The 19,105-nt window shown below is 37.0% G+C and overlaps 1 protein-coding gene across 2 annotated transcripts in view; it reads right to left on the reverse strand.

Moving 5' to 3' along the window:
• Positions 1-16,119, reverse strand: part of LOC109423331 (mucin-2) — a gene marked incomplete at its 3' end in the record, with an annotated part of 92,168 nt that extends 76,049 nt beyond the window's left edge. For both annotated transcript variants that reach the window (XM_029870576.2, XM_029870575.2), the window contains 1 exon segment: positions 15,281-16,119.
• Between the last annotated feature and the right edge of the window lie 2,986 nt (positions 16,120-19,105).

Consider the following 19,105-nt stretch of genomic DNA (forward strand, 5'->3'; position numbering starts at 1 on the left):
GAGGGACGGGTGGTGTTCGACCAAGATAAGGGTAAACAAATATCATTGGAAGTCTCTGTCAGACTGCTAATGCGACTCCTTGATGTGATGTCTACAGGAAGGTGATGGCCAAAACAAGAGGTGTAATCGATTCTACAGAACAGTCTTCGGAGATATTAGAAGGTTCGAGAGGCTCTTTCCGCGTCATGATCTAAGTCCTTAGCCTCTGTTCGTAGGACCGCTAGGAACTGGGGCAGGCGATGAGGCATGAGTCATCGATGAGGAACTTGCGAGGAATGCAGAGTACCTTAGCGTAGATAAGGCCCCAGGTCCGGACGGAGTTCCGAACCTGGCCTTAAAAGTAACTATTGCAGGACAAACAAAAAGGCTTGCTTTGAGAGTCTCTGTCAGACTGCTAATGCGAACCCTTGAGGTGATATCTACAGGAAGGTGATGGCCAAGACAAGAAGTGTAATCGCTTCTACAGAACAGTCTTCGGAGATATTGCAAGGCTCGAGGGGCTCTTTCTGCATCATGATCCAAGTCCTTAACGGACCCGGAAACTTGGATATCGGCTAACGGTAACTCATAATACACCCCCCAATCGGACTGGAAATGGAAAAAAGTCACACAGCAACTTCGTGCTCATCATTCTACCATGGATAGGGTAGAAAAGTGTCAACAGCGCAAAGGCAACCAGTTGGAATTAGAATTACACCCGATTCTTTTTTTGCACGGGTCGTTATTTTGCTATATCTCAGTCAATTTTGAACAGATTCTAATGACATTTTGTAAACTGATAGTACTAATCGGGCCTACATGTGTACAAAATTTCATGAGAATCGGTTGAAAATTGACTGAGTTATAGCAAAAACCAGATCCGTGCAAAAAAAAAGAATCAGGTGTAGTGGAATTAGAATAGAATACATTTAGGCGCTGTACAAAGTGTAAGTTCAGCCGCCAATTGGATTCACTCACGCAGTGCCCTAGTAGACAAAAGAGCTGTAAATTAGGTTAAGTGGTTGAAGAATAAAAAACCCGATTTAATCCACCTATGGTGAACAGAACCCTTCTTACACTTATTAAAAATATTGTTGTATCATTCGTATTTAACAAATTTATTTTGATTGATTGACCAAAAGTTCTAGAGAATATTGTGGATTTGGCATCTAGTGGTTTGGTTTCCAAAATAGCATCAGACCATGGACTTAACTACCAGAAATGCCAGACACCTCCTAGAATCTTGTATGGAATGTTTAAAAATAATAGCTTCCATATTCAACAAATGGATAAGAAAATCAGCGAGATATACTTTGTCTAATATCTCTTAATCAGTCGAATAAATTAGCTCCGAAGTACTTGGTATTCATAGTTATGGTGCAAAAAGGACAAAAATGAAATACTACTATGTAAATCAGTTTTGTCATTAGCTAGTTATTTTGGATGTCCGGTTCTTGCACTTACCCACAATATATAAATTCAAAGCTTTCACTTAACATATTGTTAGTTTTCAAAGAATTCCTGTTTATTTGTAATTTGTTATTTTTAATTTTATTGAAAATAATAACCAGCTAGTATACACTTTATATTATTATTATTATTTATTTATTTATTAAAGAGGTTTTAACAAAAAGTCATTCGCCTCCGATACACTTTATATGAGATCAGCATTATTTATTGAAAAATAATTTACCTTAGACTGGGCAAAATCTAATGCAAGATAACAAGCAAATATAATAATAAAAAAAAAGGAATTTATTGAAATACTCTTCGATAGATATCTCAGTAACCAAATGTCCAATCGAAATAAAATTTCAGAACCATTTACAAGGATATTGTAGCTTTCATTTGGTGCTTAGAGAACCCAAATAGGTTGACAGATGGCTGAGATATTTATTATGATACACTTTCTCAAAAATCTCTCAAAAAGTTAACCTGTATTACTCTCAAGTACTCTTTGAAAGATATCTCAGTAACCAAATGTCCAATCCTAACAAAATTATATAGGGTTCTACTAGGATATTGTAGCTTTCATTTAATGCCAGGAGAACCGAAATCGGTTGACAGACGGCTGAGATATTTATTATGATGCACTTGGGCAAAAATCTCAAAAAGTTTAGTTGTATAAATCCTAAGTACTCTTTGAAAGATATCTCGATAACCAAATGTCCAATCGAAATTAAATTTCTGGGCAATCTACTAGGATGTTGTGGCTTTCATTTGGTGCCAAGAGAACCCAAATCGGTTGACAGACGGCTGGGATATTTAATATGATACATTTTGTTAAAAATCTCAAAAAGTTTAATTGTATAACTCCTAAGTACTCTTCGGAAGATATCTCTGTAACCAAATGTCCAATCGAAATAAAATTTCTGGGCGATCTACTAGGATGTTGTAGCTTTCATTTGGTGCTAAGAGAAACCAAATCGATTGACAAACGGCCGAAATATTTATTATGATACACTTGGTCAAAAATCTTAAAAAGTTTAGATGTATGACTCATAAGTACTCTTCGAGAGATATCTCGGTAACCAAACGTCCAATTGAAAAAAAAATTCAATAGCGTTCTACTAGGATGTAGTAGCTTTCATTTGCTTCCAAGAGAACTCAAATTGGTTGACAGACGGCTGAGAAACGTGCGTGACTTTTTTTTGTAACGCACATACACACACACACACATACACACATACACACACACACACATACAGACATTTGCTCAGTTCGTCGAGCTGAGTTCATTGGTATATGAGACTCGGCCCTCCGGGCCTCGGATCGAAAGTCGGTTTTTCGAGCGATATTTATACCCTTCTTATGGGTGTAAGAAGGGTAAAAAGGCTTTTCCTACATACATTCCGTGATATTTTTGCTACTGTTTATTGAGCTCAAATATTACAAAGAGATAGTAGCTTTTATGTATTTGATGCAATTGCATTTTCATGCAGAGCTCCTTGAGAAACCAAATTTGATCGTAAAAAAAGGCTTTTCCTACATACATTCCGTGATATTTTTGCTACTGTTTATTAAGCTCAAATATTACAAAGAGATAGTAGCTTTTATGTATTTGATGCAATTGCATTTTCATGTAGAGCTAACTTGGGAAACCAGATTTGGTCATAAAATAGGCTTTTCCTACATACATTCCGTGATATTTTTGCTACTGTTTATTAAGCTCAAATATTACAAAGAGATAGTAGCTTTTATGTATTTGATGCAATTGCATTTTCATGCAGAGCTCCTTGAGAAACCAAATTTGATCATAAAATAAAAAAAGGCTTTTCCTACATACATTCCGTGATATTTTTGCTACTGTTTATTAAGCTCAAATATTACAAAGAGATAGTAGCTTTTATGTATTTGTTGCAATTGCATTTTCATGCAGAGCTCCTTGAGAAACCAAATATGATCATAAAAAGTCTGTTGACAAACGTCTGAGAAATGTATTATGATACATTTTATCAAAAATCTCTCAAAAGCGTAAATTTCATTACTCCTTAGTACTCGTGGAAAGATATCTCGGAAACAAAATATCCAAACGGCATGAAATTTAATAGCATACTACTTGGATGCTGTAGCTTTCATTTGATGCTGAGAGAACTCAAATCGATTGCACACGGCTGATTCATTTATTATGAAGCATTTTGTCAAAGACCTCTTAAAAAGTTAAGTTGTATTACTCCAAAGTACTCCCCGAAAGATATCTCGGTTACAAAATGTCCAATCGGAATGAAATTCAAAAGCGTTCTTCTAGGGTGCAGTAGCTTTCGTTTCGGGCCTTAAGAACCCGAATCGGTTGATAGACGGCTGAGAAATTTATGGTGATACACTTTGTCAAAAATATCTAAAATAATTAAGTTGTACTACTCCCTAGCACTCTTTGAAAGATATCTCGGTAACCGAACGTCCAATCAAAAAAAAAAAAAATCAATAGCGTTCTACTAGGATGTAGTAGCTTTCGTTTGGGGCCTTAAGAACCCAAATCGGTTGATAGACGGCTGAGAAATTTATGGTGATACACTTTGTCAAAAATATCTAAAATAATTAAGTTGTACTACTCCCTAGCACTCTTTGAAAGATATCTCGGTAACCGAACGTCCAATCAAAATAAAATTCAATAGCGTTCTACTAGGATGTAGTAGCTTTCATTTGCTTCCAAGAGAACTCAAATCGGTCAACAGATGGCTGAGAACCGTGAGTGACATTTTTTTGTAACATACATACACACACACACATACACACACACACACACACATACACACACACGCACATACAGACATTTGCTCAATTCGTCGAGCTGAGTTGATTGGTATATGTGACTCGGCCCTGCGGGCCTCGGATCGAAAGTCGGTTTTCCAAGCGGTATTTATACCCTTCTTATGGGTGTAAGAAGGGTAAAAAGGCCCCAGGTCCGGACGGAGTTCCGAACCTGGCCTTAAAAGTAGCTATTGCAGAGGCTCTCGGGAATTTTAGATCTGATATGCAGAAATGCCTGGACTAGGAAGTCTTCCCAGAGGTTTGGAAGCGGCAGGGCCTGGTTCTATTGCCAAAGGCCTGGAATCCACCCGGAGACTTATAGACCAATACGCTCGATCGACACGGCGGGGAAGGTGCTTGAGAAGATTATCCTCAACAGACTGTTGAGACAATGCAAGTCCAATACCAAAAAAATCAATTTTGAAGCGATTATTTACCTTTCCGGTATATCTTGGTCAACGAAAAAGACACATAGAACATTAAAAGTTAGCAACGTTCTCAAGGTCTTATACAATACGGAGAGGCCAACTCGAAATGACTCATATTTTAGCGAAAAATAACAAGCCTGGCAAGCACAGGAGGACGTTTTATAATTATTCTGTTTTATTGCTAATACAACCAATGTGCGATCGTTGAAAAAACTAATTAAGGATTCATTATTGCTTATTCTCACATTCTTACTACACGGCGTTCGTAAACCATTGCTGGCTTTGCGCTCACTTTCGGTCGCTTGTTAGCCCATTAATCCACGCCGGCGGTGCGCGGATTAGAACGCACATTCATTCGTCTAGAGGAAGGCGTTCTTCATTCTTGCCTTTATACACCACGTAGACTTATTTGAAAGCAATCAGTTATTCTTCCTGGTTTCACTTTCTACCACATATTTTTTTTATTGCTTGTTGGCAGTTTATAGGCGGTGGCTGCCTGCATTCGACCTTCTCACTGTCAGATCATGATCGTCATCATCACGTAATAAGCAACGCCACGCCACGCCGCCAGAAAGAGGTGAGATAATAGGCCACACACCTCACCAGCGCAGCACTGGAGTCAAATTTTCTCATCCCAATCAACACACGGTGGCGGTGCACAGTGGGATGGATTCAAGGAAAAACCACCGAATTCTTTCAGAGGATGTCCGTATAGAAGACGTGAAGTCATTAGCTCCAGCTTATACAATTGCAAATTATTTTGTAAGTGATAGACTGTGATTCACATGTTTACCATTTTCTATAGCGATTTTTCCTGTACCTAAAAAAGAGTTATGATATCATGAAAAATAGCTCAATGCGATTGGAAGTATTTATTTTTTCATTATTACTTACTCTAGTGTTCTTCCGCAATTCCTTATTCAAAATTTGAATTTAATTCTTACAAAACTTCTTACAGAATTCTTTCCGCGATTTATTTCTTTGAATTTATCTAGAGGCATTACCAGGGTTTCTTTCTGCATTTCTCTACGAGTTTTCTCCCAAGAAGATTTTTTTTTCGGATTTGGTGAAAAAATCGCGCGAAGAATTATATGAGCGACAGCAACAACTATAAATCTTAACAACAAATCTGCAGAAATCTCAAAAGGAATTTTTCATGATTTCTCGGAGGAAATCTAGCGAGAAATTCCAGGATAAGTCAATCCGTTCCCCGCCATCTTAGCAAACTGCAATAGCACAGACAAACAGACGTAACACTCTTCAAAACGGCTTGGCACATGCATTTAACGATCAATTCATTTTATTTGTTTTCAGTGACCCTTCCACCAGAGGCGCTAGTGTTCGATCGCTTTGACGTTTGCCAGTGTACACGTTGCTGAATGATGCAAACAAAAATTACAGGTGGTTTGTGTAATAGTGTGCGTGTTAGCAAACGTCAAATCGAAATCCATCATGGCCGACAGTGTCTTGCGCGGTTATACCAACAGGTGGCAGTGTGCTCATAAAAAATACACCGGGCAAAAGTTTTTGGTGAACTTCCTTCAAGAGTTACGTCTGTTTGTCTGTGCCAATAGAATCACTTGGCATAATTCGGAATCACACGATGATGGCGACTTGCTCCGCCGAAGCTCTTCAATGAGAGAGCTTTACACTGACACCGTCGTCATGGTGCTGGCTGTCACTGATGCTTGCTAGGGGACGGACACGCAAGGGAAATAACAGTAAACTATATTCACCCTCACAATGAGCTCTAAAAACTTTGAGAGACTCATAAACTCTTAGTAATGAGAGTTAACAAAAGCGAGAAATCACTGAAAAAACAAAGGAACTTTTACATTAAATCCGTGAAAAACTGCTAAAGAAATCATTTGAGAAACTTTAGTGGAAATCCCAGGAATAACTCATGTCCCGGGAAGGAACCTCCAGGAGAAAATCTGACGGAATTTCTGGATGAATTTCTGTTCTCAGATTTTACTGAATCAACCTGGAAATTGAAGCATATGAAGGGAAATATTTGCTTGATTTGGGAGCTCAGCTATATCTCGTCTATTCAGATTTCTTCTGAATTTATCTAGCTTTCCAAATCATTATTGGACGAAAACGTAGAAGTTGAACCACAAGCGTCCAGTAAGAATCTTCAGCATGATACGGAAATTGTTTGTTTTGACAGTCCTGGCCGACAGTGTCTTGGGCGTTTCTACCAACAGGTGTCAGTGTGCTTATGAAAAAAGTTTTTTGATAAATTTCCTTCAAAAGTTACGTTTGTTTGTCTGTAGTCCTGCACTACACGAATGTAGTAAACACTCATGTTGGAAAGTAGACGGGCAAAAAAGTGATATATCCATAGAAATAGCTCAACTTTGGCTCTTCCTAACAAAACAACACGTGTCATTTTCCATTTGAAAGAACTTCTTTTTATTTTCGATTTCTAGCTTTGCCTATCCAGATAAATCGGAATTTAAATTTATGCAACAGATAAATTTTGTTTAACTTGATGTGATAAATCTCACATGCAACGTGGAAAAAAACACAAACAAGTATAAGTAATGGCACAATTACTAAAACAGTTTACATCACATCGAAAAATTATGCAAACCTGTTATTGCCCATCAATAGCACAATTGTCCTGGTTTGTCACGAAAGGGATTAACGATGGCTTTGGGTATTATCAACAGGTTTGTTCTCTTCGTCATGGAATGTTTTTGTAGGCCAAATTGCCTGAAACTTGATCGTATAATTCAGCTTGGATGGGAAAATTTTTTCAGCTCCACAGGTTTCAAATCGCTCCATGACGAAGAGAAGAAAACTACCGAAAATACATAAGTTCCCGACATATTTTTTTTATTGAGACCAACTACGTTGTAAACTCTGTGGATTTTGCTTCTGGGTAAATACTACTTGTAGTGAAAAGTTCATATTTTTTTTATTGGCGGGAAATAGATTGATGAATTATAGTAATCATGTTATCGTCTTACCCCGATGGTTCGACACGTTTTAATCCGACACTTTTAAATTCGTACCCCGCTTATTCGACATATGTCGAATTAAAAAGTGTTCAATGCCACAGCGATGTACACTGTAAATGCAAAACAGTTTGATATTGCGCTTATACGCGCACCCGCAGCAGCTCCTCTTGCAACCACTAATTCCGGAAGTTCTGAGTTTGTGCTATTCGACACCAAAACACTCTGGAGACCAACCGGAATGAACTGAGGATGGCAACAATCGTAGGAAGGACGAGATTTTCATTCGTACCATCGCAATACCTGTTGAAATTATGTACCATAACAAATCCGGAAATAAAAACAAAAACAAAAATAGAGTTGCCAAACTTCAATGAGCATGATGGTGTAGAGTAACCAGTTTGTCGAATTAAAAGTTTTCCCCGGTTACGACAACAGTTGGTGTCGTATTAGCGGGTAATACGGTACTTTTTCTTACAACACTGGAACTAACAAGAACAGTATATTATTTAAAATAATAACAAATCTGTTAAAAATATTTGCAATTTCAACGCCAACAAATCCCTTTCATATAGGTAAAACTAGAAAGATTAAAAGAAGGAGACATTTTCAATAGTCGCAGCAGCAGTTAGAATACCAAAATGTTTTTTTTTATCAATAAATCCAGAATTTTGAAAACCACATTGAACGCATTGGTTTGAATGGAGTTCATCCGCAACACTGAATCATTTTGATCATAATACGGACAAAAATAAGCATACTATCAAGGACCGTTGAAAAACAAACGAAACAAGCAATAAAGTGATTGCGGACACCAATTTTAAAAGGCTGCTTTAAATGATTATATACCATTTTTTGGTAAACCGCTTCGCTATACCGTCTACCCCCGTTAGTTTGACCTCATGTAATCTGAACACTTTTTAACTTGACCCCCTCTAATCTGCACGTCGTTCAAACTAAAAAGGATTCAAACGTCATTTTTCTCATGGAACGGGGTGAAACGGAACGCAGAATCAAAACAAAACAGCAAAAAGGGTTACCACCAGTGTGTTTTTCGATGTCCACAGGGTTACTAGAAGTTCAAAATAAAAAAAGAACCCCGTTTGTTTGCATGAGGTGTCGTTCAAACCAACAGGGGTAGACGGTAGTGTAAAATTTTATTAAAATATTTTCTTTTTTAGCAACACATCCCAATATAATGGAAAAATAGTTAGGGGGTAGGCGGGGCAGTATGGACACCCGGGGTAGAATGGACACCCTCAATATTTTCAAATATACAAACTCTTTTGCACTTATAATGAATGGTTAATATAGTCCATTTATCTAAAACATAGATTCAGCAAAGAAACATTCAAAGTTAAAATTATACTTGACTTTACGCGAAAAATTTCACACCATCTAAAATAAGGTTTAGTGAGTAATTAATTACAGGTCGATTGAAAACAAATATTTCTAGAACACATGCAATTAGTTTTGCTGTATTAACATGATTTACAGGTTAATATTTTCTTCTTTTTATATCAAAAATCTAGTTTGAAAATATTGTCTCCTACCGGAGCAAAATGGACACTCACAAACCAATCACATTTGTCGATTTCAGTATATTTTTTTTTATTAAAAGTTCACTATAGTAGACATAGGGTGAAACAAATTGATCAAAAAACGATAACAGCGGAAAGTAGTTGTTCAAGGCACAGCTGCTCATGACGACAAAAACAAGGCTTTATCCAAAACAGTCTGAATTTAAATTAACTGAACAAAAATGAACTACTTCGGCGTATTATTCATGCTTAGTAGTTGTTCTGTAATGAAATAACTTTATAGATGTAAATAATGTACGAAATTCTTAAAAGTCTGATGGTGTCCATTCTACCCCATATGTTTCAAGACGGTCATGAAATAGTAACATTTTTTAAAACATTTTTTTAAGTGGATAAATCATGTTTTTTCCGTTACACTTGTGTGCAATAGCTTCTAAATAGACTTAAAAAGGATACATGTATCAAATAATTAAACTTTTATGACATCTTGCCAGGTAAAGTTGACAAAAACCTTAGGGTGTCCATACCTTAGGGTGTCCATAACCTTATGGGTCTCCTGTTAGCCTAGTGGTTAAGGCTATGGATCGCCAATCCGGTGACAGCGGGTTCGATTCCCGTTCCAGTCGGGAAACTTTTCTCGACTCCCTGGGCATAGCGTATCATTGTACTTGCCACACAATGTACAAAATTTATGCAATGGCAGCCCTTCAATTAATAACTGTGGAAGGGCTCTAAGAACACTTAGTTGAAGAGAGGCAGGCCAAGTTCCAATGCGAACGTCGAGCCACAAAGAAGAAGAAGGTGTCCATACTGCCCCGCCTCCTCCTATTTATAAGTTAGACTTTTTTCCCTTCTAAATTTTTGAAAAAAGGGTTCAAATCCAGAAAAATATAAATCATTCAAATAATTGTCTCCTACAATTAGTTATATTTCCCTGTATGTCCTTGTGATTTCACGGATAATTTCAGGTCATGTAACCAAAAGCAAATTTAGATATTAACATTCTGTTTACATAGAAAAAAATATTTGAATAATTGCTACACCAACTAAACAAATGCGATCATTTTTTTCACTTTGTTTACCATTCTAGAGGAAACTACATTTTCAGGTTTCTTATGTTATCTTCTACTAGGTAGACTTCAATTATAATGCATTTTTTTCAATGTCCTTGGTTAGGTTCATATCAGGATACCCTCAAATCTATCCTAAGAATTTCTGACGGTTTGTTAGCCAAGAGATATACTACAAATTTCTTTATACTTTGACACATTCTCTTTCAAAACGTTTTCACACCCATCAATCCATTTAGGCGCTCGCACCAGAAATTCTACATTACATTCTAGATTACATAAAAGAATTGCGTTTGCTTTGCGAAGAAATATCACCTTAAATCTCACTACATATAAAAATGAGTTTGAAGTCCCTTTGAGGCAACAAAACTCACAAACGGATGAACCGATCAGCATGGCTCTTACACGGTTCGTTTCGTATTCTTGGGGGCTGTATTAATAAGTTGAGAATAAGTTGAGAAAGTTACGAAAATCAACTAAAAAGGTAAGAAAAAAGAAAAAGTACTGATTATTATGAGCTGACAAGAAAATCAACAGGATCGAAATGAAAGCAATCTAGAATAAGGTGCAGCAATGACAACAGTTGTCAAACCACAACATTTTGGAAAGACAACAGCTGGCCGGGGTTCTGCTAAACCAAACTGAGCGACAAAAAGTTTATTACGAGATAATTAAACTCAAAGTTTACCCGACTAGAAAATTTTAACAAAAATAAAACATAATTATAACAAACCATGATATTTATAACTCATTGTGATATAATCTAGTTCAACCACCTTGGTGTTTTCAAAATACTATAACTCAAATATATCACATTATGATATAAATGTTGTTTGATAACTCATTGTATTATAATTTAGTTTTGATTTGTCGTCACTTAGGAAATAATGTTACAAAATTGTATCACATTTTGATAGAAACTTGTAATTTTAAAGCTGAGATTCATATCACATTTTGTTATAATTTTGATCTGATTATAACAAAATAGGTTATTATCTTGATTAGACCAGTGTACTTTATGTTGCAATTTTAATTATTTTAACATCATCCTGCATCTAGTTTACAACATAATAAATTATTGAAAAATATTATAACAACATAACACAATATGATATAAACATGATATAATTTTCTAGTCGGGTAACCACTCACAAATAAACAACAGCTTCTATTATTGAAATAACGATCAGAAATGAAGAATACATGTAAAGTATTTGCAATCATATTGACATAATAACATTTCAATTCTCAGTACACTGCACTCAGTTCAGTCTGGCTAAACAAAAACATTAGAATTTGGTTTAAAGTTAAAATCCAATCGGATTGTGAAAAAAAAAAACTCGATTTTTCATCGTCTATCAAGTTGAAATAGATATCACTTACAACCCTTTACCATAGCAGGACGCGTACAGTATTGACGCACGGAGGTCTTAAAATAGTTTGAACTATGAAAATCTGAAGCCCTCCTAGCTCAACCTTTCCCATCCAGTATTTTTTTCATAAGCTGTACAATATGTGCAGACAGTGCAGACACAGAGCAAGAGCCAAATGAAGTCCGTACTTGTCCTGAGATAAGTGCATCAATTTGTGTACTTTAAATTTATGCTGGTCGAAGAAAACCGTGAAAATATTCTGCCAAATTGCACCAAGTGCAAAAATGTTTCCATAAATATTCATGAGATTCTATGAGAGCTCTATTTCATGAGAACTTATGTCATTTGAGTGGTAACCAAGCGCGTTACTTCTGGGAGGTCATTTCACCCAATTGTTAAGTTTGGATCAAATTCTGAACATTCTCCTCAAGGATGATTTTTGTGAAAACGCCAATTTTCGATCAGGCAAAGCGAACTAAGTGTTTGAATTTTGGTCAAGCTTTATTGTTATAATTAGTATTGATATTCTCCTCAAGGATGATTTTTGTGAAAACGCCAATTTTCGATCAGGCAAAGCGAACTAAGTGTTTGAATTTTGGTCAAGCTTTATTGTTATAATTAGTATTGATATTCAATCACGGCTCCTGTGTTAAATTATCAGCATAAGTTGTATCGACATAACGCAGGTATTCAAAACCAGTTGATCTTTGTATTGTTGAGAACAAATTGATTCTGAAATACAGTGGCTTTGGTTCGGTCTGGTTGAATATGATTTTGAAAAATGGTGTTAGCTCCATCGAAATATAATTGAGTCCTACAACACCCGTATTTCCATTAACGTGCCTAATTCTCAGGCAGATTGTTACTATGAGTTGGTAAGAAATTAGAATATGATGGCGATGAGGAGAAAGTGTTTATCATCTGGACCAATATTAAAATATTCCGCTGATTCCATGGAGTGGTTCACAGTTCGCTCTGGTTGAATGCAATTTTATGTTGTGTATGTTTTGCCAAGCATAAATTTACAATTTACTCCACAAAGAGCTGTTAGAATTACTGGATGTTTACATGACAGGAAGATTATTATTTTCTCTATTTAATGTTTAAGAATGCTCTTTTTTTCAAAATATGATCCTTGGTCCGGTTTAGTAAAACCCTGACCAGCTAGTATGTCATAATTCTTGCTTAAACTTGAAAATATTCATTTGAACTTGTTGGTAAAATTTTCAGAAAGCAGTGTTTCCCCTTTTTTAAAGATGAATCAGCCCCGTGCTGATATAACTAGGGTTTATATGACTAACCTAAAGTTTGTTAGAGCTACACTTCGAAATATTGATGTCTTTCAAGTGTTCACCAGGGTTCAGCACAAATTTTCTACCAAAAATCTCTTCAGAAGCTTACACATAATCTAAATAAGGAGAACGACCACGCTAGAAATGACGTTTGATTAAAATATGCAAATGACATGCAATAAGTCCGGTATCGAAATTTCGCCAGGATTAAACGATAACATCGAACATTTGGGATTATGAATCCTTCTTGAATTACAATAGAAACTTGTCAAGAGTCAGGCAGGAATTAAAGAAGTATATCAAAATGGCTCCTCAAAAAAAAAAAAAAAATCGAGCCTTAAATTACTAAGGCAGGAGTTTTTACTTGGTGAACCACGAAACTACCACAACGCCTCGTAGTGAAAACACGAGAACGCAGATGAAAAACTGTTCAGCAAAAAAAAAATATCAGTGAAAAAATAACGTGACTGGCTGCTCAGAATGACCATTAGGTTTTCTATTTGAATCAATAAATTAGGAAAAGCTTGAAAAAATTGGGAACAGAATGTTCTTGTCGAAGTCATTTAAAAGTTCATCATTAGATCAAAATTCCTGAATTTCCTGAACGTTTGAAGAAAAAAACTCAGAGCACTTTGGTAGCATCCATAAAGTACGTCACGCCAAAATTGGGAATTTTCGACCCCCCCCCCTTCCCCTTTCGAACAAGTTTTTCCTATACTTAAAATATTGCTTGTCACACTATACAACACCCCCTTTCACCTTGTCTAGAGGCCACCTGGATTCAAACAAAAAGGAATTTATGAAAGATATTCGCATAAATTCACAATAGCAAGGAACCTCGCGATCAGAAAAGCTAAAATCATTTTTTTGAAATACTCCAACTGGGGCCTGGGATTTATTGGCTAAGTGACGGTATCTAAAATATTAATGGGAATTCGCTTATGATTTTCACAGGAAGCTTCCACATATATATAAACTTGCCTCAGTTCTCTCTCGAAATTCAGTCATGGTCTTGTAAAAAGATCTATCAAATGTATACCATGAATGTGTCAAGGCTAATGCAATTATTCGTCAGGATTGCATAGAAAACAATAATGAATTTGACAAAACAAAAAAAAAATCAAAGATTTGTTCACGATTTAGCTAAGAGTTGAGTTATAGTTTGGCCCCGATTTTGTGAGCCCCATTTTGAGAAAAACTTTTTGTTCTCTTAATCCTACGGCTAAACTTTCGACAAATACATCCATGTTGATGATCAAACTACTGCCGGAAGGCAGAACATAGAGGGAAAAAAAGGTATGAGAAAATGTATTCCGAAAATATGTTGACAAAATCGGGTCACTAATGTGTTGAGTTCTAATGAGTAATGAAATATAAACTGAAAAATAAAACAGGAAAATAGACGTATAAAATAAAGTAAAGTAATCATTATATCAACTAAATACTACAAAACTTGTGATTAACATCCCATATTGATTGGAGTATAAACCGAAACCGTGGATTTAGAAGTTAAGGAAAACATTTTAGCAAGTATTGAATTAACAAACGATGCAATATCTGTCTAACGTTCTGACACGGGGTTAGTGCCCAATGTGATCTATTATATCACATTGGTTAATGCCTTCTTTAGGAGGAAACTAACGTAATCGTTTTAGGTCTTATGTTTTTTATAACTTGAACTGTACCGTGACAGGACAGTTACAGCTAGACGAAACATACACACTTGAAAAAATCATGTAAATTTACGTCACTTTGGATGCATCTATGTAGGCGGCACGTATGACGTAAATTTTAACGCCCAAGTGACGTACTTTTCTGTCACATTCAACTGGATGTTTCATCATATGAAACGTAATGATGCACGATTCATAAATTGTTTACGTCACATTGAACTTAATTTTAATAGAATGACGTATTATTAAGTCAAAAGACCTATAAATCTACGTTATTAACTTGCTTACGTTCTGTGCAATAAATTTTGATTTATTTATGCACTTTTTCATTTATTTGTGGAAATTTTGTAGTTTATCATTGCTCCCACACCTACTTCTTTATTGTCAATTTCTGATTTTGTTAAGGATAATGATCACTTATTTATATGTAAGTCGTTTATATTTTAGCCGTTTTGAGGCTCAAAAATGAACTCTTTGTATGCTGCACAAAATCTTCTAATAATATTTAGAACATGAGCATTAAAAGTCCACTTCAGGACTTTTCCCAACTTTTCTATGACAAAGAAGCACTGTGCGGGTTCGCCGTGGTTCACGCGCCTGTATGATCGAATCCAATTTGGAAGATGATGATGAGCAATGAACGGAAAACCTGTCAATCAATCTCGCCGACAGCAGTCAGCAACGGTCGGATGCTGACCAGTTCTACTCACCTGAATTATAGCTCCAATAAAACAAGATCTAATTTTCGGTTGATTTTGAGCTTGAACTCCGCGTTCGAGTCACTCCAAGGGCAATGCACTTCCTTCGTACGTTTTGTTGATTTTGTATAATAAAAAGCAGCTTTTTTTTTACGATGCAACCGAGAGTTTTCTCCGCTTTGCGTCTTCTATACTGTTACGATGCCCGACACTTTCCTTGGCTATAGATAATCACTCTGCACTGCAAACTCTTAGTACGGGGTACACACTTCGGACAACCATTACCATTGACGGCCGCTAGTTGGACATGTTTTGACTTCTTCTCCGACTTTGTGGCTTTTGCTGTTTCGTTTGTTTTGCTTTTTCACTTTTCATACGGGCCGAGTAGCTTTCTTCTCGCACTGAATCCGTCACAAGCATTTGGGAAGGTCAAGTCAAGTCAGCCTTCTGAATCACATTCTAGCACGCACTTTTTTTCCGTAAGACTTGGGTAATTATTTTTCGATGATCATAGAACTCCAGTGACCCCAGAACGCCAAGCCAAATTTGTTCTCAAAACTAGAATCCAGTATAGGACTTCCAGAACACCAGTAGAATCAATTATTAAACCACACTTCAGCACTTCTGGGACAAAAGTGACACCACAACACCACGGTGCACAAACCCCTTAACTCTGGGAAAGATGGATCTGTCTCGCAGCGCGTCTGATTCGAGACTGAATGGGATCTGCAGCTGGGCGAAAAGAAAGGCTTTAAACCCCTAACCATGCAGCGCAATGTGCGGTTTCCGAACCATGGACGTCGTCGTCGTCGCCGTCCGTGGTAGACGTCGTCGTCGCCGTAGTAGCAGCAGGTATAACCAATAGTAGCATGTGCAGCGGGAGCTGGATGCGAGATTGCGCGCGCGCGCTCCGGCCTAAGTCTGAATCGCCTTGCCATCCAATCCGCCGCGCCGCAGTGAGCCGGAGTGGAGTTGTTTGGTTTTTGTTGATGTTGGGGGTTGATTCGTTTGTCCGTGATGGATGGGGACGGGTTGGGGAGTGTTGGGCTGGCTCGGCGGATGACAGCAATGTGAATAGCGAAGGAATCAGCCCCAAGTCAATACGTTGAAGTCCATTCAAGTGACTTCGTTGTCGGCCCTACAAATTGCAATTTCTGTTACAGTTTTGTGACTCTTTGAGATATGGCTTGTGGGACCGAGGGTCGCGTGTTGTTTTTGTTGTTGTTGTTTTGTCAATACCGCTGGGCCAAGAATGATAATAGTAAATTATGTATTTAATTTCTTGAGGTTTGAATTGTGTTGTTGATGTTGAACAATACTTAATTATCTATTCACGAGTTTCAATAAAAAATACGGCCACAAGTCTCGGTTGTTTAGTGTTTGGTGATATTAACTAACTAGAATTGTGAAAATGTGTAAGTTGTGAATTCGCCAATTGTTGAACGGCTTGTATCAAAATTTTTGTTATCATTTATTTTTCCGTGCATATTTACCCCGTAACGTGGGTAGATCACCTTAGAATGGTGCGTTGCGGTGTAAGATCTACCAAACCAAATTTTGATCTTGATATTTACCGTATTTTTAAATATTCCAAGATCAAAGTTTGATGCTCTTTTCGTTATGTTTTGTAATATCTGTGTTTTGTAATATCTGTGTGTACTGCTAATTATTGCTGGTTGCTTTCCAAGATGGATTTTTGATGCACTTCGCCTATCACACTATTTTTGTGCTCGGGGACGGTTGCCGACATCAATATCGAGAATTCCACGTTTCACAAACTTTTTCCATGAGAAGAAACACACAAACCTGCATAGCTGGCCGCCCGGCTACGACTCTCGGTGAGAAAAAAAAAGAGAGAAGGTCGATTCGGAGAGTTGATGATGGATGAGAATCAAAACAAAACCGAAGAAGAGTCAGGCGAATCACTCACCACGTGCTAATGTTTGACATTTCTCGACGTCAAAATGCTGTCAGACAGGCCGATTGCACTTATCGTCACACTTTTCAACCATCACACTTTCAAACTGTGCAGTCCAATTTGGTGTGAACTGTGCAATAACATTTTATTTCAGCAGGATTCAGGTAAATGTATCGTACGATATAAATAATATTTTAAAAATATGTAACTGTGGCGAGCGTATCACTGATATGTAGCTTATTTGACGAACGATGTTAATATTCTTTTATATTTCAGATTATCAACCGAAGAATCTAGTAATTCAACCAAATGCCAACAAGATGACGAGAACACCAGGATGAAATGGGCATACAACTGATTCGAAGCAGTCTAACAATGGTGTGCCTGAACGTTAACCAAGCGTATCCTTTACCCTTCCACTAACAACACCCAAATTCCCGTGACACCTAGGCCTGAGAGATCGTAGAGTTGTCTACATTTTTCATAGGTGTCCAAAACTAACCATCCTTTCCCATTCCTTAGCAGTCGCAAGGACGTGGCCAGGACAGTGCTCGACCATTGGAGGATTGCGTCAGTCTTGTCTAAGAGTCAGAGATTAGTCCCAAATCTTTGTGCTTTGGTTCGGACGGGAAGGAGGCAACCCTCATAACAGCGGTCTAGGACTGTACCACCTACGAATTTGTGCGACTCGCTTAATGCTAATGCTAATTTATTTTTCCGTGCATATTTCCACTGTAGTTGAAAAATATTCAGAGAACGTCTAGATCCATTTAAGGTTCCCATTGAATATGAACTCACTTAAATTTCATTATCTTTGAGAAAATAGAACATTTGTATCGGAAGTCAGAACCCAAATGTTGAACGTTTCCTTACGCTAGCTTATCCTAATGATGGACGATTTTCGCTAATTGTTGAATGGTTCAAGCTTTCTTCGTGGTTGATGGCGTATATCCCGGCATAAACTTTTTTTTTTTTATTTTGGCCACCAAACTCAGCATATACCCGAAAATTATTCGACGTGGGTCCAACAGTGGTAGAACATCCGATAACTTTTCAGTCTGGTTTTTGGTGTTTTGTACCCAGCTAGTCATGTGTATGACAAATTGACAACTCATTCAAATAATAAGGAATCGCTTCTCATTTGAAGAAAGTTATGGTTGACTGACTGGAAGCAAAAATGATTGAAAAGGTTTGTTGGATATGTTCACATGAATGAGATGAATTTTTGCTACGCTGTTCAACGAGATTCAGGGAAAGCTCAGAAGGGTTTCTAGCTGTTGTAGAGTTTCAGGTGATATCAGGGATAAATTCCCTGGAACGCCCCTGAAACTACCCAAATCTCCCGGGAATGCTTTTGATCCCCTTTGAATGCTAAAGTAGATATGGGACTCGAATGGACTCTAAAAATCGATTCGAGAAGGCGAGTGAGTAAATCATGATTCTTTTCAAAGGAGTTACGATTCGTTAATGTTCATTTCGCAGTGAATCCTGCATTTCACTATGTCATGTTTAGACGTTCGTGCATACCGTCAACGTTCGTATCATGCATGTGGGTTTTCTGGAAAGCTTGGCATAAATGTACGGAAAGGAGTCAGCTCACTCCGAAATAAAAACGGCATTTTTCTTCAATTATCGGAAGTGAGTTACTGAATCGATAAAAATGTCGACTCTTTTTTTTTGAGAGTTAATCAGAAGTGATTTACTCTCAATATTGAATCAGTTTTCCCATCCCAATTTTGATACATCAAGGAACGCCCATGAATATTTGTTTATTTATTTATTTATTTATTTATACATATAAAGTCAACAGGTAAAATTTTCACCCCAATGACACAAGTAATACAACTACAAAATTACAGCTAAACATTAACAAAAAACACGCATAAAACTACGCTTATTGACCTCACGTGACACATTAA

The sequence above is a fragment of the Aedes albopictus genome, chromosome 2, assembly GCF_035046485.1.
Source record: "Aedes albopictus strain Foshan chromosome 2, AalbF5, whole genome shotgun sequence".
Classification (NCBI taxonomy): Eukaryota; Metazoa; Arthropoda; class Insecta; order Diptera; family Culicidae; genus Aedes; species Aedes albopictus.